This window comes from Suncus etruscus, chromosome 14 (assembly GCF_024139225.1).
Source record: "Suncus etruscus isolate mSunEtr1 chromosome 14, mSunEtr1.pri.cur, whole genome shotgun sequence".
In the NCBI taxonomy this organism is placed as follows: domain Eukaryota; kingdom Metazoa; phylum Chordata; class Mammalia; order Eulipotyphla; family Soricidae; genus Suncus; species Suncus etruscus.
The window spans coordinates 90505970-90528113 of record NC_064861.1 but is presented as its reverse complement, the minus strand read 5'-3'; positions in this window follow the sequence as shown (position 1 = coordinate 90528113).

The following is a 22144-nucleotide window of genomic DNA, read 5'->3' as shown; positions in this document are numbered from 1 at the left end:
GTGCAATCGAATGGGTAAACCCGAGAGGCGGCCAGTCGGGCCCTCCCGCGGCTGCCATTCTGTCCAGGAGGAAGTCCCACAGGAAGATACATTTTATTTTTCATTTCATTTATTTATTTATTTATTTTGGTTTGGGGACACACCCAGCGGTGCTCAGGGGTTACTCCTATCTGTCTGCTCAGAAATAGCTCCTGGCAGGCACGGGGGACCCTATGGGACACCGGGATTCGAACCAACCACCTTTGGTCCTGGATCGGCTGCTTGCAAGGCAAACGCCCTGTGCTATCTCTCCGAGCCCAGGAAAATACACTTTTAAAAAGTAAAATACGGGGCCGGGAAGGTGGCGCTGGAGATAAGGTGTCTGCCTTGTAAGCGCTACCAAGGAACGGACCGCGGTTCGATCCCCCGGCGTCCCATATGGTCCCCCCAAGCCAGGGGCGATTTCTGAGCACATAGCCAGGAGTAACCCCTGAGCGTCAAACGGGTGTGGCCCAAAAACCAAAAAAAAAAAAAAAAGGGAAAATAAAGGTAAAGGATATGGGTCTCTAGGGAGGCTAGTGTGGCCTGGGAGATACCCTGGCATGGACCGACCTGCGCTTGCCTACCAGAACCACATGTGTTCTATATATATATATATATATATATATATATATATATATATATATATATATATATATATATATATATATTTTATATATAAAAATAATTTTTTTTTTTTTGGTTTTTGGGCCACACCCGGTAACGCTCAGGGGTTACTCCTGGCTATGCGCTCAGAAGTCGCTCCTGGCTTGGGGGACCATATGGGACGCCGGGGGATCGAACCGCGGTCCGTCTCCTAGGCTAGCGCAGGTAAGGCAGGCACCTTACCTCCAGCGCCACCGCCCGGCCCCATATAAAAATAATTTATATAATATATATATAAAGGAATGGAGAGGTAATAGAGGACTTAAGGCGTTTTATCTTCAATGCAACCAACCAGATTTGATTTCTGCCACTCAATAGGGTCCCTGCAATAGGGCCAGGAATGAGCCTGAAGCACAGAGTCAGGATAAGCCCTGAGTACCTCCCAGTAAGCCCAAAAACAAAATGAATCGTTTTGTGAACTAAAGGAATTCAAACATTGCCTTGCATGCAGTCTATTCCATTTGGCATTCCATTGGGTCCCCCAAATCCCACCAGGACTGATCCCTGAGTGCAGAGGGATCAGAGCCAGGAGTAAGCGCTGAGCACCGCAGGGTTAGCCCCCCAAAAGAAATCTTTAAAGATAAATATATAAAATAAAATAAAGAGGGTCGGCGAGGTGGCACTAGAGGTAAGGTGTCTGCCTTGAAAGCGCTAGCCAAGGAAGGACCATGGTTCGATCCTCCAGTGTCCCATATGGTCCCCCCAAGCCAGGGGCAATTTCTGAGCACTTAGCCAGGAGTAACCCCTGAGCATCAAAACGGGTGTGGCCCGAAAAAAAAAATGTGTAAAATAAAATAAAGATGGGGCCGGAGAGATAGCATAGCGGTAAGGCATTTGTCTTAGACGCAGAAGGATGGTGGTTCAAATTCCAGCATCCTATATTGGTCCCCCAAGCCTGCCAGGAGCAATTTCTGAACATAGAGCCAGGAGGAACCCTTGAGCGCTGCCGGGTGTGACCCAAAAACAAAAAATAAATAAATAAATAAATAAATAAATATAAACATAGGGGCCGAAGAGATAGCTCAGAGGTGTTTGCCTTGCAAGCAGCCAGTCCAGAACCTAAGGCGGTTGGTTCGAATCCCGGCGTCCCATATGGTCCCTCGTGCCTGCCAGGAACTATTTCTGAGCAGATAGCCAGGAGTAACCCCTGAGCACAGCTGGGTGTGGCCCAAAAACAAAACAAAAACAGAAGATAAATATAAATTAGGGGCCAGAGAGATAGCATGGAGGTAGGGCAATTGCCATGCATGCAGAAGGACAGTGGTTCGAATCCCAGCATCCCATATGGTCCCCTGAGCTTGACAGGGGCAATTTCTGAGCATAGAGCAGGAATAACCCCTAAGCACTGCCGGATGTGACTCCCCCCCCCAAGAAAAAGATAAATGTAAACTATCATCATATGCCAAAACCATGAATGTGATCACATTTGGGGAGCACACACCCAGAAAGAATTTTGGGGGGTTGGTCAGAGCTATAGCTCAAAGGTGCTAAGAGGTCTACCCCTGACTCATTATTTAAAAGTTGAAGCCAGACTGATAGCACAGCTGGGTGGGATGTGCTACCTTTCATGAAGCTGACCATGAATCCTGTATGAGCCCACAATCCTGCCAGGAATGATATCCAATTGCAGAGTCAGGAGTAACACCTGAGTGCCGCCAAGTGTGACCCAAAAACATTACTTGAAAGTCATTCCTGACAGTGCTCCAGGGACGATGTGGTGCCAAGGATCAAATCTGGGTCACCCAGATCAAACTATGCACTACTGTCTTTCAGCCATGACCTTGGCCCCAGAATTGTAATTCTCTTTATTTACCTTTTTTTTTTTTTTTTGGAAGCACAACCAGCAGTGTGCGCTGGTTTATTCTTGGTCCTGTTCTAAGGGATCACTCCTGGTGGGCTTAAGGGACCCTATGTGGTACCAGGTTTCTGGGGACCAGATGGGATGCCAAGGATCAAACCTGGGTCAGTCACATGCAAGATAAACATCCTACCTGATGTACTATCACATTGGTCCCTCAGTAATATTTTTTAAAGGGACCAGAAGGGACAGATTAAAGTAAAATGGGTTGGCACTGCCTGTACACAACCATCCCACATTCAATCATTGGCACCCCATAAGGTCCCCCTAAGTATCACCAGAAGCAATTCCTGTATACAGAGCCATGAGTAAGCCCTCCATACCACAGGATGTGGCAAAAAAGAAAAGGATAAAAATAAAAGGATAAATTAAAAGATAAATAGAAAAATATAGGGGCTGGAGACATAACATGGAGGTAGGGCTTTTGCCTTGCATGCAGAAGGATGGTGGTTCAAATCCCGACATCTCCTATGGTCCCCAGAGTCTGCCACGAACGATTTCTGAGCATAAAACCAGGAGTAATCCCTGAGTGCAGCCAGGTGTGACCAAAAAAAAAACAAACAAAAAAAAAAACAAATAAAAATATATAAATATAAATAAATAAAGGAGAGGAGAGTGTACTTAATTTAAGGTATTTGTCCTTGGGGCCTGAGAGATAGCATGGAGGGTAAGGCGTTTGCCTTTCATGCAGAAAGTCATCGGTTCGAATCCCGGCGTCCCATATGGTCCCCCGAGCCTGCCAGGAGCAATTTCTGAGCATGAAGCCAGGAGTAACCCCTGGGCGCTGCCGGGTGTGACCCAAAAAAAAAAAAAAAAAAAAAAAAAAAGGTATTTGTCCTAGTTCCTATGCATTGCATGCTGTAAAACAGAAACCAAAACCAAAGCCAAAATAAAAACAACAAAAAAGAAAATGCAGGGGCTGGAGTGATAGCACCGCAGTAGGGCGTTTGCCTTGCTTTCTGCCAACTCGGGACAGACCCAGGTTTGACCCTCAGCATCCCATATGGTTCCCCACGCCTGCCAAGAGCGATTTCTGAGTGCAGAGGCAGGAATAACCCAAATACCACTAGGTGTGGCCCCAAAACAAACAAACAAAAGGAAATGCAATTTTTTTTTGTTTTTTTTTTTTTTGTGTTTGGGCCACACCCGGTGACGCTCAGGGGTTACTCCTGGCTATGAGCTCAGAAGTCACTCCTGGCTTGGGGGACCATATGGGATGCCAGGGGATCGAATCGCGGTCCGTCCAAGGCTAGCGCAGGCAAGGCAGGCACCTTACCTCTAGCGCCACCACCCGGTGGTGCAATTTTGACTTTCCATAACTTAGGACATTTGCTCTCAGTCCCAAAATGCCTCTGTGAGAGCCTGAGAGATAATCCAGAGGGGAAGGTGGTTGCCTTACAGGAGGTCTACCTGAGTTCTATCCCTTGCACTGTATGGGGACTCCCAACCCCAGAGCCAGGAATAAGCTTTGAGCACAACTGATTGTGGCCCAGAAGCCAAAAACAGAACCAACCAACCAAACAACAACCAACAAAAAAAAAAAAAAAAAAAAAACAGACCATGGAAAAGTTCACCTGGAGCAGAACCAAAATTCTAATTCAAAATTAACAGTCAAGCCAAATGCCCCTGCCAGCAGCCAATGCCAACTTGTTGGCCCTGAGTAGAGACACCCCGAAGAGGATCCTCTGGCAGTTGACCTGTGCCCAGAGGAGCAGAGATGAACCTTTCCTGACCCATCCTGTAGAGTGTTCACCTGTAAATAAAATCGATGATGGACTAGAGTCATACATAGCACAGTAGTAGGGCATTTGCCTTGCACGCGGCAGAACGGGACTGACCCGGGTTCGATTCCCGGCATCCCATATGGTCCCCCAAGTTTGCCAGAAGCCATTTCTGAGTGCAGACCCAGGAGTAACCTCTGAATGCCACCAGGTGTGACCCAAAAACCAAAAACAAACAAACAAAAAAATCAATGATTTCTGTGGGGATCTCTCTTTACACAGTTAAGTAACCTAAATCTCCACTCCTCTCCCCATCTTTTGATTCTTTGTTTTGGGGATCACTTTTGGAGGTGCTCAGAGGCTATTCCTGGCTCTCTACTTAGGAGTGAGCCCTTAGCAGTACTTGGGGGACTAGATATAGTGCAGGGAATTCAACCTGAGCCTCGGTCTGGCTGAGTGTAAGACCAGCACCTTGTTTCCTAGACTGTCTCCTGCTCTCCCCAGCTCTCTTGCTTTGCACTTTCTTTGTATTTTGGGATTTTTTATTTCTTTGTTTATTTTGGTTTTCAGTTTCGGTTTTGGTTTTGGTTTTTTGGTTTTAAGACACCCAGTGGCACTCAGAGGTTACTCCTAGCTCTGTGCTAAGAAAGCACTCCTGGCAGGCTCGGGGGACCATATGTGATCGGGAGATCCAGCCCAGGTTGGACACATGCAAGGCAAATGCCCTCCCTGCTGTTCTATCACTTTGGCCCCTAATTTTTAGTTTAGTTTTGTTTTGTGGCCATGTAGAATAACAGATTAATTATGGAGTCTTGGATGGAGGTGGATGATGGTGAGATGGATGGAGAGGCCTTTCTCTTCCGGCCCGGGCCAAGCGCTTTTAACTCCCTCCAGCCGGCGCATCTGAGGATTCAGGATAGCCACAAGGAAATGATCCACAGACAGTCAGGTTTCAGGAGACATGAAGTTTTATTCAAGGCCCTAGCCACCATGTGTGGCTCCTATGCTTAAACCTTTTACGCTGGCTCCATAGTCAGCCCTGCACTAAACTTGTCTCTCATAACTCTCCATCCAGCCAGCACTCCTCCTCCTTTTCTCTTCCAGAATCTCTTTCAGGGCCACACCAGACTGAGGGTTTACTCCTGACACTTTACTTAGAAATTACTCCTGGCAGGCTCAGGGGTTCATATAAGATACCGAGGATTGAACCTGGGTCAGTCACATGCAAGGTTAATGCCCTCCCTGCTGTGCTACTGCTCTGTGATTTATGGGCTACACCGCAATGCTCCAGGCTTACTCTTACCATTGTGTTTGGGGTCACTCACTTCTGAGAGTGTTCAGGAAACCATATACAGGGGAAAACTATATATAGACCATATGCACTTACCCACTGTCTGTCTCCCTGGCCCCCCCCTTTTTTTTTTTTGCTTTTTTGAGGCCACAGCCAGTGATGCTCAGGGTTACTCCTGGCTATGCACCCCTGGCTTTGGGGACCCTATGGGACGCCAGGAGATCAAACCATGGTTCGTCCTAGATTAGTGCGTGTAAGGTAAACACCCTACCTGTTGTGCCACCACTCCAGCCCCCTTTTTATTTTTTTGTTGTGTTTATTTTCTTTTGTTTGGGGACAACACCCAGCAGTACTCAAGGTTATTTCTGACTCCTGGTGGGCTCAGGGAACCATATGGGATACCAGGAATGGAAGTAAGTCGGACACATGCAAGGCAAATGCCCTCCATGCTGTGCTATATATTGCTCCTGTACCTATGTTTTCCAGCCCTGAACAGTATAATGCATAAACCCTGGAGGAAAGGTGAGGCTGGGTCCTGGAGGCCCCAGAAAATAGGCTAAGGGCAGAATTACCAAGTAGAGACCAGAGGAGGGGCCGGAGAGATAGCATGGAGGTAGGGCATTTGCCTTGCATGCAGAAGACCAGTGGTTCGAATCCCAGCATCCCATATGGTCCCCTGAGTCTGCCAGGGGCGAGTTTTGAGCGTAAAGCCAGGAGGAACCCCTGGGTGTGATCCAAAAATAAAATAGAAAAGTAGAGGCCAGAGGAACAAAGAGAGGAGACCATCAGGGGGGTGAGCTGTGGCAAGTAAAGGGAACAGAGCCTTAGGACGAAAACTAGATTTATCCTAAACTTGACATCGAAGAAGAGTGTGTTCATGTTAGAGATACAGTCTTTTTTATGTTTAGCTTTATTTGGGGGGTAACTAACACTCAGCAGGGCTCAGGAATCATGATGAGCCCTGCCTACTACACACAAAATTCATGCATGACACCTGAGAAATAGTCCAGTGGGAGGGCACTTGTCTCGCATGTGCCAAACCTGGCTCGATTGCAGCACTTCATATAGTCCTCTGAGCCCTGCCAGGAGTGATCCCTGTGCACTGCCAGGGGAGGCCCAAATACCCACACACACATAAAAAGCTCATACTTAACCAAACATATTAAAAATAACTGGGGCCGGAGAGAAAGCACAGCAGTGTTTGCCTTGCAAGCATCCGATCCAGAACCTAAGGTGGTTACTTCGAATCCTGGTGTCCCATATGGTTCCCTGTGCCTGCCAGGAGTAACCCCTGAGCACCACCGGGTGTGGCCCAAAAACAAAAACAAAAACAAAAAAACACCTTAGAGGATCCGGAGAGATAACATGGAGGTAGGGCGTTTGCCTTTCATGCAGAAGGACGGTGGTTCGAATCCCCGGCATCCTATATGATCCCCCGAGCCTGCCTGGAGCAGTAGAGCCAGGAGGAACCCCTGAGCACTGCCGGGTGTGACCCAAAATTCAAAAAAAAAAAAGCTCTTACTCAAATTGATAGGACACTTGCCTTGCACATGACAAATTGTATTGGATCCCAGAACTACATATGGTGTTATGAGACCATTGAGAGTTATCCCAGGGCCTGAGTAATAGCACAGTCATAGGGCATTTGCCTTGCACGTGGTCAACCCAGGACAGACCTGGGTTCAATCTCCAGCATCCCGTGTGGTCCCCCAAGCCAGGAGCGATATTTTGGGGGTTTGGGGGTCACATCCGGCAATGCTCAGGGGTTACTCCTGGCTCTGAGCACAGAAATCGCTCCTGGTAGGCACGGAAAACCATATGGGATTCGAACCACCATCCATCTTGGATCGACTGCTTGCAAGGCAAATGCCCTACCACTGTGCTATGTGTCCGGCCTCACCAAGAGAAATTTCTAAGTGCAGACCCAGGAGTAACCCCTGAGCATCACCAGGTGTGGCCCAAAACCCGAGAGAGAGAGAGACAGAGACAGAGAGACAGAGACAGAGAGAGACAGAGATCCCTGAGCACAAAAGCTCAAGTGATCTTGAACACCACAGGTGGTTTATTCTGTTTCTTTTTTAGGTTTTTGGGTCACACCCGGTGACACTCAGGGGTTACTCCTGGCCTTGCACTCAGAAATCACTCCTAGCATGGGGACCATAAGGGACACCAGGGGATTGAACCACAGTCTGTCCTAGGTTAGCGTGTGCAAGGCAAATACCCTAACGCTTGTACCACTGTTCTGGCCCCAACCACAAGGTGTTTTGCTATTTGTTTATTTGTTTTGGCTTTAATTTTTGGGTCACACAGAGGTGCTTAGGGCTGACTACTGAACTCTGTGTCAGGAATCATTCCCGGTGGGCTCAGGGAACCATATGGGGTCCCGGGAATCGAATCTGGCTCAACTGCTTATAAATCAAATATCCTGCCCAATGTAATCTATTGGAGCCCAGAGTAAATTCTTTAAATCCCATTTTGGTTGAGATTTTTGTTTTGGTTTTCTTTGCGGGTCATACCTGACTGTGCTCAGGATCAATTCTGGCAGATGACCTTGATTTTATTATTTCCCAAGAACTCACTGTCAGCCTCTTTTATCCCATTTTTCCCTGCCTGCTTCACTTAAGAACCCTTTTTTTTTGTGGGGTGGGGCATGGTGATTATACAGTAGGGAGGATGTTTGCCTTGCGTGCAACCAACCTGGGTCTATCCCTGGCATCCTATATGGCCCCCTGAACACTGCCAGGAGTAATTACTGAATTCAAAATCAGGAGTGAACCCTGAGCATTGAGTAGAAGTATGACTCCAAAACAAACAAAAAAATAAACCTCTTTGGGAGGTTTGGGTCATACCTTGTGGCACTCAGGGGTTACTCCTTGGCTCTGCACTCAAAAATTGTGACCTGGGGCCAGAGAGATAGCATGGAATTAGGTTGTTTGCCTTGCATGCAGAAGGACAGTGGTTGGAATTCCGGCATCCCATATGGTCCCCCGAGTCTGCCAGCTGCAATTTCTGAGCATAGAGTCAGAATTAACCCCTGAGCACTGCCAGGTTTGATCCAAAAACAAAAACAAAAACAAAAATTGTGACTGGTAGGCTTGAGGGACCATATAGGATGCTGGAGATCAAACCTAGGTCCTTCCTGGGTTGGCCTTGTGCAAGGTAAACACCCTACCTGCTATGCTATCACTCCACCCCCTCCACCCCAAAAAAAGAACACTTTTGGGAGAGGATAAACAGCCATGATGGCATTCTAGATTTGATTCCTGGCACCTAAACACCACTGAGAATGACTCTTAAACATCAACACTGCTGGCTGTTGCCCAAAAACTTAAAACATAAAATAACATTTTTTGTTTTGTTTTGGATTTTGGTTTTTGGGTCACACCCGGCAGTACTCAGGGGTTATTCCTGGCTCTAGGCTCAGAAATCGCCCCTAGCGGGCACAGGGGACCATATCAGATGCCGGGATTTGAACGACCGTCCTTCTGCATGAAAGGCAAACACCTTACCTCCATGCTATCTTCCGGCCCCAAAAGAACATTTTTGTACAGATAAAGACAGAGACCCATTGGCGAAACAGTACAGGCCAGTGGACACTGCAGTGAGGTCCCTTTCAACTGCCACTCACCTTTGTCCTCATTACCTACTTCAAAACCCAGCCTAGGGCATGAGCCATAGTATATAGTGCAGAGGACTTTGCATTGACGCCAGCATTGAACTGGATTTGATCCTGGCACCCTGAACCTGCCAGGAGTGATCCCTGAATGTAAGAGTAAGAGTAAGCACTGAGCACTGCTGGGTGTGACTCAGATAAACAAATCCAAAACCAAACTAAAACAACACAAATCCTACAATGTTCTTCAGCATAGCATCTGAAAATGCAGCCTAGGAGTCTGGGCTAGGTAGGCCTCAGTTGAGCTTGGGCTAGGGTTCAATTGCTCATGGGCACTGGATGCCCTCATGAATATGCATGAATTCTTGAAAACGTACTACAATACTTAAGCCTCTGCTGGGTAAAAAACTAAACCTAGATCCAGCGTGCAAAATTTCTAACAGCTTCAGTTATTTTCTTTTTTTATTTTTTCTTTTTTTTGGTTTTTGGTTTTTGGGTCACGCCCAGCAGCACTGAGGGGCCACTTCTGACTCTACGCTCAGAAATCGCTCGTGGGGGCCGGGCGGTGGCGCTGGAGGTAAGGTGCCTGCCTTGCCTGCGCTAGCTTTGGACGGACCACGGTTCGATTCCCCCGGTGTCCCATATGGTCCCCCAAGCCAGGAGCAACTTCTGAGCGCATAGCCAGGAGTAACCCCTGAGTGTTACCGGGTGTGGCCCAAAAACAAAAACAAAAACAAACAAACAAAAAGAAATCGCTCGTGGCAGGCTCGAGGGGTCATATGGGATGCCAGGGGTCATATGGGATGCCGGGATTCCTTCTGCATGCAAGGCAAATGCCTTACCTCCATGTTATCTCTCCAGCCCCTCGCTTCAGTTATTTTCATCCCGTCCCTTTTATCTCTTCGAGTTGTTCCTGCATTTATCCAAAAGACAGAAGCTAACCCAAAAGTTATATTTATTTTGTTTAATTTAATTTTGGGAGGGGGTGTTTTGGGTCACCCGGCAACGCACAGGGGTTATTCCTGGCTCTGTGCTCAGAAGTCGCTCCTGGCAGGCTCAGGAGACCTTATGGGATGCTGGGGATGGAACCTGAGTCATTCTACCGCATTCTTATACCATCAACCCGCCCCAGAACATTATTTTGTGTTTGTATGTGGCTGAGGCCATTCAACTGAATGTAGAGACCTATGTTTTATTTATATTTTCACTGCAGCCAGCCATGTCCATTCTGGAAGCTCCTGCCTTTTGGATAAATGTACAGCCCCGAATTGACACCTCACTTCTCTTGGATCTAGATCCCCAAGGGAGGGCAGCTTGTTTTTCCAGTAACAGCTGAACAAAACCGCTCTGGAAACAGAGACTTTGTAACTTCAGGGGGGCGGAGAGCCCTATTCAAGAGTTAGGGCCCCTGGGTCTCAGTATTACCTAATTACCTCCACCCAGGTGACGCGGCTATACCAGCAGCGGTTCCCAATCCCACCTGCACATTAGAATTACCTGGGGAGCTTTTTCAGCAAGTACCAAGCGCAGGTCCCACCTTCAGAGACTGATTAATTGGCCTGGGTGGAGGTGAGACACTGGGATCTTTATAAAATGCTCCCCAGATGATTCTAAAATGCAGGCAAGCTGGAACACACCATGTAAAGAAAATCTGTATAGAGCTCTGTTCTACCCTGATTTGCCTGTTGGGACCACGTAAACCTTTAAAAAATAATAAATTGAGGGCTGGAGTGATAGTGCAGGGGTTAGAGCATTTGCCTTGTATATGGCCGACCTGGGTTTGATTCATCCCTAAGGTCCCCTTGCCTGCCACGTGTAATTTCTTTTGTTTTTGTTTTTGTTTTTGGGCCACACCCAGCGGTGCTCAGGGGTTACTCCTGGCTGTCTGCTCAAAAACAGCTCCTGGCAGGTACCGGGGGACCATATGGGACACCAGGATTTGAACCAACCACCTTAGGTCCTGGATCGGCTGCTTGCAAGGCAAACACCACTGTGCTATCTCTCCGGGCCCACCACGTGTGATTTCTGAGTACAGAGCCAGGAGTAACCCCTGAGCACCGCCCAGTGTGGCTTAACAACCAAAAGAAAAGATAATGAATTGAGCAGCTTTTAACCATACTGTTATTTGGGGGTGGGGCATATTTGTGTGCTCAAGAGATTGTTTATTCCTGGCTCTGTGTTTTGGTATTACTCCCTGTTAGGTCAGCGGACCATATGGGATTCTGGGGATTGAACCCAAGTTGGCTACGTGCAAGTTAAATGCCTTCCCCACCGTACTGCTGCTCTGACCCTCAAACTATGGGGGTATGTTTTAGTGATGACTTCCTGGGGCTCCGGTGTGATTTGGTTTTGTTTTAGGGATACACCTGACAGCATTCAGAGATTACTCCTGGCTCTATACTCAGAAATCACTCCTCGCAGGCTCTGGGGAACATATGGGGTGCCGGGAATCAAACCGGGTCTGTCCAGGGTTGTCCACATGTAAGGCAAATGCCCTACTGCTGTACTATTGCTCTGGTGTGATTTGGAAGTAGAGCACTTGCCTTGCATGTATGAGGAAAAGGATTTTTGACTCCCAGCACTGCATGAACCCTTTCTTTTTTTTTTTTTTTTTTTTTTTTTTGGTTTTTGGGCCACACCCGGTAACGCTCAGGGGTTACTCCTGGCTATGCGCTCAGAAGTTGCTCCTGGCTTGGGGGACCATATGGGACACCGGGGGATCGAACCTCGGTCCGTCCAAGGCTAGCGCAGGCAAGGCAGACACCTTACCTTTAGCGCCACCGCCCGGCCCCTGCATGAACCCTTTCCAGAAACAAAAATAGGTAAATGCTCCCTATCAGATTTTTTAAAATTATTATTTTTTTTTTTGCCATATCTCGTGTCGCTCAGGGGTTACTCCTGGCTATGACCTTAGAAATCGCTCCTGGCTTGAATTGTGGTTCTTCTAGGCTAGCGTGCGCACGGCAGATGTCTTACTGCTTGTGCCACCACTCTTGCCCCCTATCAGATATTTTGACTTACTTCACCCCTTATTAAGGTTTTTTTAAAAAATTTTTAGAAAGTTATTTTATTTATTTATTTATTTATTTATTTATTTATTTATTTATTTATTTATTTATTGGTTTTTGGGTCACACCCAGCAGCACTCAGGGGTTACTCCTGGCTTTCCACTCAGAAATCGCTCCTGCCAGGCTCAGGGAACCATAGGGCATGCCAGGATTCGAACCACCGTCCTTCTGCATGCAAGGTAAAGCCTTACCTCCATACTTTCTCTTCATTCCAACCCCTTATTTTTTTTTTTGTTTTTGTTTTTTTGGGCCACACCCTGTGATGCTCAGGGGTTACTCCTGGCTATGTGCTCAGAAGTCGCTCCTGGCTTCTTGGGGGACCATATGGGACGCCGGGGGATCGAACCTCGGTCCGTCCTAGGCTAGCGCAGGCAAGGCAGGCACCTTACCTCCAGCGCCACCGCCCGGCCCCCAACCCCTTATTAAGCTTTTAAAGTAAGATTAAAGAGTGAAAGAGTGGCAGGTATGATAAAACAGCAGATATGTGCTTGCCTTGCATGTGGCTGACCTGGGTTTGATCCTGGGCATCCCATATGATCCCCTGAGCCCTCCAGGAGTGATTTCTGAGTGCAGAGCCAGAAGTAATCCCTGAGCACCAGAGTGTGGCCAAAACAATAGGAACAACAAAACTAAATGAATAAAATATAAAATAATAAAAAAATGAAAAAATAAATAAAATTGGGGCTCGAGCGATAGCATGGGAGGGGCGATTGCCTTGCACTGCAGCTGACCCAAGTTTGATCCCTATCATCCTAAATAGTCTCCTGAGCCTGCCAGGCATTTATTTTCTGAGCACAAAGCCAGAATAACCCCTAGGGCTGCTGGGTGTGACCCAAAAACCAACTAACCAACCAACCAACCAAATAAATAAATAAATGATGCCTGGGTCCTTTTTGCAGAAGTCAAGACCATTGCTTCGATGGATCTCGCTCCTGCTCCTGCCTCACTGCTGTTCTCTCACAAGGAGGGACAGTTGGGCTAAAGCTGCTCTTTGCTCACCTGTCATGGTCTGTGAGGACCCCGGGAAGTTGCCACTGGAGCTCAAGCATTTTTTGGTTTTTGGGCTACACCTGGCAGCGCTCGGGTTACTCCTGACTCTGCACTCAGAAATTGCTCCTGGCAGGCTTGGGGGACCATGTGGGATGCCGGGAATCAAACCTAGGTCCATCCTGTGTTGGTCGCGTGCAAGGCAAATGCCCTACCACTGTGCTATCTCTCCAGCCCTGGGGCTGAAGTTGATCCACTGTCACCAGCCACACTGGGTAGGGGGACTCCTACTCTAGGAGTCCAAGGAGAAATGCCTGCAAATGACAGGACGGATGAGAAGAGATGCCCCCCATCCCGTCCTAACACTTTGATTATTGTTGTGTATGTAAACATTTCCATGGGATTATTATATTACTGATCCTACCCTGATCGGTGACTGTGCCCTACCCTAGGATGTGACCTGGCATTCTGCTCCCACCATAGGGTGGTACCCGATTATGATGTATAAAAGCAAGGGTCTGTGGAAGGCTGGGGCTTTCTTCCAGGGGCTGATTCTGAGGCTTTTGGCTTTAGCCTTATGCACGGAATAAAGCTGTTACCTTCAGAAGCCTGACTGCCTGTTAGCTTTATACCTGCCACATTCACCTCAGAACTGCCGGCTGAACAGGGTAGCAGATGCATGGTCCGAGCTGGAGGAGAAAGACCTCATCCTCCATCCCTCCATCAGTCAACCCCATCAAGGGTTGTTCTGCAACAATTATCACCAGGAAGACCCGTGTGGCAAAGGCTCCCAGACCAGGGCCCCTTTCGTGGCTGGCTGAGCTGGCACAGTCTGTCGGAGGTCATGGAGTGGATCATGTCCCTCTGTCCATCCTTATCAAGCCAGGCCTGGGGGGAGATCACCACTGCAGATAATTATGTTGCCTTTCTAATCAATCATGTCCTCAGTGGAAAGACAAACAAATAAACAATAAAATGTCCAGAGTGTCACCTGAATTTAGGGTTTTGGCCAGCCCACAGGTATATACTAGCCAGATATTGAAGCAGAAGGAAACTGAAATCATGCCAGAAGCAGAGAACTGTGCTTGGGCACAATCCAAATTTAGAGCTACAGGGCCTGAATGATAGCGCAGCAGGGACAGTGTTTGCCTTGCACACAGCTGACCCGAGTTTGAGCCCCAGCATCCTGTATCCCCTGAACCTGCTAGGAGTACTTCCAGAGTGCAGAGCCAGGAGTAACCCCTGAGTGCCACTGACCATGGCCCTCCCCCTAAAAAAATTCAGAGCTACAAAGGCTGGAGCAATAGTACTGTGGGTCGGGCTTCACTTTATATGAAGCTGATGCAGGTTCGATCCCTGACATCCCATAAGGACCCCTGAACACCATCACAAATGATTCCTGAGCACAGAGCCAGGAGTAACCCCTGAGCATTACCGGGGTGGCCCAAAACCCACAAAATAAATAAAATAGAAAGAATGTTTATGCTGCTGAAATATTAGCATATTTTCTTAAGTTTATTTATTTTAGTTTTGGACCGCAGCTGGACATGCTTAGAGAGGTACTTCTGAGCTCCTACTGGTGTCAGGGGATCATGTACTGTGCTGGGAATTGAAGCCAGGTAAGCCCTGTGCAATAAAAGTGCTAAACTAGGGGCCGGGCGGTGGCGCTGGAGGTAAGGTGCCTGCCTTGCCTGCGCTAACCTAGGACGGACCGCGGTTCGATCCCCCGGCGTCCCATATGGTCCCCCAAGAAGCCAGGAGCAACTTCTGAGCGCATAGCCAGGAGTAACCCCTGAGCCTCACAGGGTGTGGCCCAAAAACCAAAAAAAAAAAAAAAAAAAAAAAAAAAAAAAGTGCTAAACTAGGGGCCGGGCGGTGGCACTAAAGGTAAGGTGCCTGCCTTGCCTGCGCTCCCCCAAGCCAGGAGCAACTTCTGAGCGCATAGCCAGGAGTAACCCCTGAGCGTTACCGGGTGTGGCCCAAAAACAAAAAAAAAAAAAAAAAAAAAAAAAAGTGCTAAACTATCATTCTGGCCTGTTCTTTCTATTTTATTTAAGAAAATTTAAACTGGGGCCGGGCGGTGGCGCTGGAGGTAAGGTGCCTGCCTTACCTGCGCTAGCCTAGGAGACGGACCGCGGTTCGATCCCCCGGCGTCCCATATGGTCCCCCAAGCCAGGAGCGACTTCTGAGCGCATAGCCAGGAGTAACCCCTGAGCGTTACCGGGTGTGGCCCAAAAACCAAAAAAAAAAAAAAAGAAAATTTAAACTTCCCGTATGGTCCCTCGTGCCTGCCAGGAGCTATTTCTGAGTAGACAGCCAGGAGTAACTCCTGAGCAGCGCTGGGTGTGGCCCCCCCCCAAAAAATTTAAACTTATTTAAAGAAAATGCATCAGGGCCGGCGAGGTGGCGCTAGAGGTAAGGTGTCTGCCTTGCAAGCGCTAGCCAAGGAAAGGACCACGGTTCAATCCCCCGGCGTCCCATATGGTCCCCCCAAGCCAGGGGCAATTTCTGAGCGCGTAGCCAGGAGTAACCCCTGAGCATCTAATGGGTATGGCCCGAAAAACAAAAAAACAAAACAAAAAAACAAAAAAAAGGGGCCGGGTAGGTGGCGCTGGAGGTAAGGTGTCTGCCTTGCAAGCGCTAGCCAAGGAAGGACCGCGGTTCGATCCCCCGGCGTCCCATATGGTCCCCCCAAGCCAGGGGCGATTTCTGAGCACATAGCCAGGAGTAACCCCTGAGCGTCAAACGGGTGTGGCCCAAAAACCAAAAAAAAAAAAAAAAAAAAAAAAAAAAAAGAAAATGCATCACATAGTTGATCATAACACATGTTCCATTCTTTTTTTTTTTTTTTTTTTTTTTTTTTGTGGTTTTTGGGTCACACCCGGCAGTGCTCAGGGGTTACTCCTGGCTCCATGCTCAGAAATTGCTCCTGGCAGGCACGGGGGACCATATGGGACGCCGGGATTCGAACCGATGACCTGCATGAAAGGCAAACGCTTTACCTCCATGCTATCTCTCCGGCCCCACATGTTCCATTCTTTCCATTTAATAAAAATAACCAGCAACTTTGTTCCACAGGTGGCCATCAGCAAGACCATATGGCAGACATCCTATCTACCCTAATGCTGAAATAATGTCTTCATTCCCATTATTGTAATACTCCAAAGGTCTCGCAAATTTCCAAAATGCCCCCAGGAGAGCAACCCACGTTCCCTTGAGACTTCACTAGAGGATAAAAAAACTCATTAATTTCCTTCCCTAATTTTCCAAAATATCCTCCAGGGGGCGACATCGTCTCCTTGAGAACCAGGTAAGAAGCTCAATTTCTCGGAATTTCTTTTCTGATCTTACCCTCTCCCAGGTAAATCCAGGGATGGACCAGCAAAGAGAGCTGGTGGAGGGGGAAAGTGAGGTGTTCTTGCTGAGTGTGGCATTCCTCCAAATTAAAAAAAAAATCTGGGGCCCGGAGAGATAGCACAGCGGTGTTTGCCTTGCAAGCAGCCGATCCAGGACCAAAGGTGGTTGGTTCAAATCCCGGTGTCCCATATGGTCCCCCGTGCCTGCCAGGAGCTATTTCTTAGCAGACATCCATGAGTAACTCCTGAGCACCGCCGGGTGTGGCCCAAAAACCAAAAAAAAAAAAAAAAATCTGATATTCCCTGCTACAAAGAAGTCATCAAAGAGCCACCCCCAAGAGCAAGGGGGGGAAAAAAGCAAACAAACAAAAAAGAAAAAGAAAAGAAAAAGCAAGCAAGCAAGTAAACAAAAGAAAAATCCTCAGCCTGACTATTGATGACTCAAGAGCAGAAAAACAGGTGACAGGGAAACTGAAGTCAGAGTGAAAAAAGGATTGCCCAACCTTATGTCTTTGAAGGCCAGGAACTTGCCAGTTCCCACACATTTTGAAGGCTCAGAGGAAGAAGAGGGAAGTTGAATTGGAGGGGGGACACATCGGCGATGTTCACGGTTTACTCCTGGCTCTGCGTTCAGGAATCAATTCTGGCAGGGTCAGGAGACCGTATGGGATGCCTGAGATCAAATCTCAGTCTGCTGTGTGCAAGGGAAGCACCCTTTCTGCTGAACTATCACCCTGACGCTCAAGATTGGTTGAAATTTTTTTCTCTTATACAGAAAGTTGGGGGCCAGGGAGGCACTTGCATTGTATGTGTGAATTTGCTCATTTAATGCCCGTGGAAGATCCTCTCTCTCCCCATAAACTAGTAAATAGCAGATTGTATGCATATCCACATTAAACTTATACTTAAAAAGTTACCAAATTTGGCAGCCCTCTGGGAATTTGAGGCAATTTATGCCATAAGGTGGAAAAAAGACAGGGCTGGAGAGATTGCATAGTGGTAGGTAGGGCATTTGCCTTGCATGTGGCCCACCTGGGACAGACCCGGGTTTGATCCCTGGCATCACATATGGTCCCCCCGAGCTTGCCAGTAGTAATTTCTGAGTGCAGAGCCAGGAGTAACCCCTGATAGCTGCTGGGTGTGGCCCAAAGAACAACAAAAGATTGCAAAAAGATTTGGGGGGCTGAAATGATAGTACAACAGGTAGGGCCTTCTGCCTTACATGTTGCCAATCCAGATCCAGATTTGATCACTAGCACCACACACTGGACTCCAATCCCCACCAGGAATGATCCATGAAACAGAGCCGGGAATAAGTCCCTTAGCACCATTGGATGTGCCCGCAAAACTGAAGATTGTGAGACCTGAGTAATGCAAAAGCCAGCAGAGAGGCACTGGAATGACTGTGGTAAGGAGGGGCTCTTTTTTTTGTTTGTTTTGTTTTGGGTCACACCCAGCGGCACTCTAGGATTACTCCTTGCTCTGCGCTCAAAAATTGCTCCTGGTAGGCGCAGGGGACCTGATGGGATGCCGGGATTTGAACCACTGGGTTCAGCCTTTTGCAAGGCAAAACACCCTACTGCTGTGCTATCTCTCTGGCCTTAAGGATAAACTTCTTTAGCTGTTTCAGGACGTGGCATCAGAAATTCAGCTCCATCTTACCTATATCTACAGTTGGTGGGAGCAGGGTCCCCAGTTTGTTACTGACCCCTGGTTCACATTGCTGGGTGTGGGCCAAAAACAAAAACTAAAGAACTCAATAAAAAACACAACCATGTGGGGCCAGAGAGATAGCATGGAGGTAAGGCATCCCATATGATCCCCTGAGCCTGCCAGGGGCAATTTCTGAGCATAGAGCCAGGAGTAACCCCTGAGCACTACCGGGTGTGACCCGAAAACCAAAAAAACAAAACAAAAACACAACCATGTAAATTTCCCTCTTTTTTTGGGGGGGGAGGGGGTGACACCAGCAGCACTCAGGGGCTACTCTGGCTCTGTGCTCAGAAATCTCACCTGGCAGGATCCTGACTGGCTGGGTATGTGTGTGAGCTATATGGGATATCTGTCAGGGATTAAACCCCGTTGGCTGTGTGCTAGGCAAAGCCCTACACACCACTGTACTATTGCTCCAGTTTCAAATTCCCCGTATGTTATTAAAGTGAATCTTGTGTGCTAACTGATCTTCAGTGTAGGGTGTAGGGTGTGTGTGTGTGTTTGTGTGTGTGTGAGAGAGAGAGAGAGAGAGAGAGAGAGAGAGAGAGAGAGAGAGAGAGAGAGAGACACCCTGCAATATAGAGAATTTTCCCAGGGTACCATACATTATCAGGGATGGAATTCAGGCTTTAGGCTTTTGAGTTATGCCCTCGGTCCCAGGTAATGGTCTTTTATAGAAAAGATCACTAAATAAGCATGTTTAGATTATTAGATGTCCCAAAAAAAAAAAAAAAAAAAAGGGGCCGGAGAGATAGCATGGAGGTAAGGCGTTTGCCTTTCATGCAGGAGGTCATCGGTTCGAATCCCGGCGTCCCATATGGTCCCCCGTGCCTGCCAGGAGCAAGCAATTTCTGAGCCTGGAGCCAGGAATAACCCGAGCGCTGCCGGGTGTGACCCAAAAACCACCAAAAAAAAAAAAAAAAAAAAAAAGATTATTAGATGTCAACTAGAAACTAGACACACACACACACACACACACAAATGGGTAAAGATGGGAGCTTCTAGCATGGTCAGCACATGTTCAACTGGATCATCACTACTTCCTCAGAACAAGTTTCTGTGGCCCACAAAAATCCATTAGAAAAGGGCCTTGGGGCCCGGAGAGATAGCACAGCAGCCTTTGCCTTGCAAGCAGCTGATCCAGGACCAAAGGTGGTTGGTTCGAATCCCGGTGTCCCATATGGTCCCCCGTGCCTGCCAGGAGCTATTTCTGAGCAGACAGCCAGGAGTAACCCCTGAGCACCGCCGGGTGTGGCCCAAAAACAAAAAAAAAAAAAAAAAAAAAAAAAAAAAAAAAAAAAAAGAAAGGAAATAGAAAGAAAGAAAAAGAAAGAAAGAAAAAAAAAGAAAGGGCCTTATGGCTGGAGAGATAGCACTGTGGTAGGGCAATTTGCTTTGCACATGGTCGATCCTGGTTCTATCCCTAACATCCCATAGGGCCCCCCAAGCACTGCCAGGAATGACCCTTGAGTGCAGAGCCAGGAGTAACCTCTGAGTACTGTCACTGCGACCCAAAATCCAAAAAAAAAAAAAAAAAAAGGGGGGGGGGCCTTACGGGGCTATAGATATGGGCCAGTACAGGGTTGACTCCTGGCTCTGCACTCAGGAACTAGTCCTAGCAGAACATATGGAATGCTGGGGATCAAACTCAGGTTGTCTATAAGAAGAGAAAATGCCCTTCCCACTGTGTTACAGCACTGGCCTATATTTTATTAGCATTTTTCACTTCTCCCCTGGAGGCTGTAAATCACTCCCATGAAAAGCTTGTGTACAAGTCCAGTGCTGGGAATTCTTTTCTCCTTTTATAGTAGAATTAACACATCACAAGGCCTTCTGGCATCTCTCCCTCCCAGGTCCTCAGGGTTGTTTTTTTTCCCCCTCTGTTCCAAGAATCCAAATAATCCTTAATTTGTCAGAGCCTGAAATGCTATTTCCACTGGAACTTTCTTTTCTCTGTGTTTCAACTTCAAGAATCCACCTCCCCATTCATAGGAGCCCCCGTTTCCTAACTTGGGTTTCTTTTACCTGGAACATATAATCTGGTTTTTAAGCTCCAGGAGGACAGAAGCGAAGTTCCTTTCACTTTTCACAGGACGGGGACAGGAGCTAATTAAAACAGTGCTCGAGAGAGAGATCCCTTAGATATAAACTGGAACAGAATTTGCCCAAAGCAATGGAAAGCCAGTCCTTGAGGGGAAAAAAAAAAATCCTTTTTTTGGTTTTGTTTTGCCACACCCGGTTAGGGTTATACTCAGGTTACTCCAAGGTTCTGCACTCAGGGATTACTCCAGGTGGTGGGGTGTCAGGGATCGAACCTGGGCCAGCAGCGTGCAAGGCAAAAGCCCCTCCCCGCTCCTGAAGACAAAAAAAAAAAAATTGTTTTTTTTTTTTTTTGCAGCTTCGCTATAACCCTATCACCTTGGGCCGATCACTTTGCAAACAGCGGAGTGCCTGCACGCAGTAAGTAGGAGGTATCACCAGCTAGCTAAGGTTTTCAATCCATCCGTCCGGATCGGGCGATGGTTGGCAGTGTCCTGGAGGCTTTGGGGTCGGGCCCCGAACCCCGCTCCACCCGGCTCTGACAACCCGAGGAGGACGATGACGCCACCGGACAGATGCCCAGTGATGTCACCTCCGGGCCGGCCCGGCCGGGCTGGGCCTCGCCCGTCCTCGCCTCGCCGGGAACAATCCAGAAGGCCAAGCTCGCGGCTTGCAGCTCTCTGGTCTTATCTCCCCCACCCACTTTCCGCACCCCCAAACCCCTTTCCCCTCCCCCGGGTCCCCCTTTAAAACTGGCGGGGCCCCCCCCCATCTCAGCTGTCAAAGGGACTTTTCTAGCTCTTTTCCCGCCTGCTTCCGGGGCGAAATTCCTCCCAGTCCAGACAGCGCCCAATTAATCTCCCTTAGCTCCGCCCCGCCCGGGGCTCGAACCACCCACCCCAAGGGGCCCTTTATCCTCGCCCGGCCTCTTGCGCGCCTGTTTCCGCCTCCTTGTCCTACCTACACCCCTTCGCCGAAGGCCCTTTCTGCACGGACGCCGGTCCCAGTAGGTTTTATTAACAACCACCACGGCGAGGACGACAGACCCATTTTTATTTCCTTTCCTTCCTCCTCTTCCTCCTCGCCCCGATTTGCTTCGGCTTTCCCCGGCTTCACCCCACCCCACCCTTCACCCCGCACCCCGCGATCCTTGTTCTTTTTTTTTTTTTTTTTCCCTTCCTCTCTCTTGTCTCTTTCCCTGTCTCCTCTAGCCCCGCCCCTTCGCCTCCTTCGTGGATTTCCGGACGGCCTCGGCCCCGCCCACTCGGCTCCACTCGGCTCTTTCCGCCACGCCTCGGCCGGCCGCTCGGCTCCTTTCGGCTCTTTCCGCCACACCTCGGCCGGCCGCTCGGCTCTTTCCGCCTGACAGGGCGCGCGCGCGAGCAGGGCTGCCCACGTGACCTCGCCCCGCCCCGCCCCTCTGGCATCCTCCCGCCTCGGCTCGGCCCGGCCGCTCCGCCATTTTGTGTCAATTTCTGACTCCGGCTGGGCCCGGCCTGGGCAGGGCAGGGCAGGGCAGAACTGGGCGGAGTGAGCCGAGCTGAGCCGAATCGGGGCAGCTCGGGGCGGCCCAGACAGCCCCGACAGTCGGGGGTTGCCCGGCTCAGCGCCCCTGTGTCCCCTCTCCCCATTCCAGCCCTTTGATCTGATCTGATTTCGTTTGATTTTCATTTGATTTCTTTTTATTTCCCCCTTCACCCCGCAGACCCCCAGGCTTGGCTTCCAAGCGCGAGGCCCGCGCTTTTCACGCCCACCAGTGTCCCGGGGCACCCCCCAACCCCACCCCCAATTCGGGGCGCCCCCCAACCCCCAC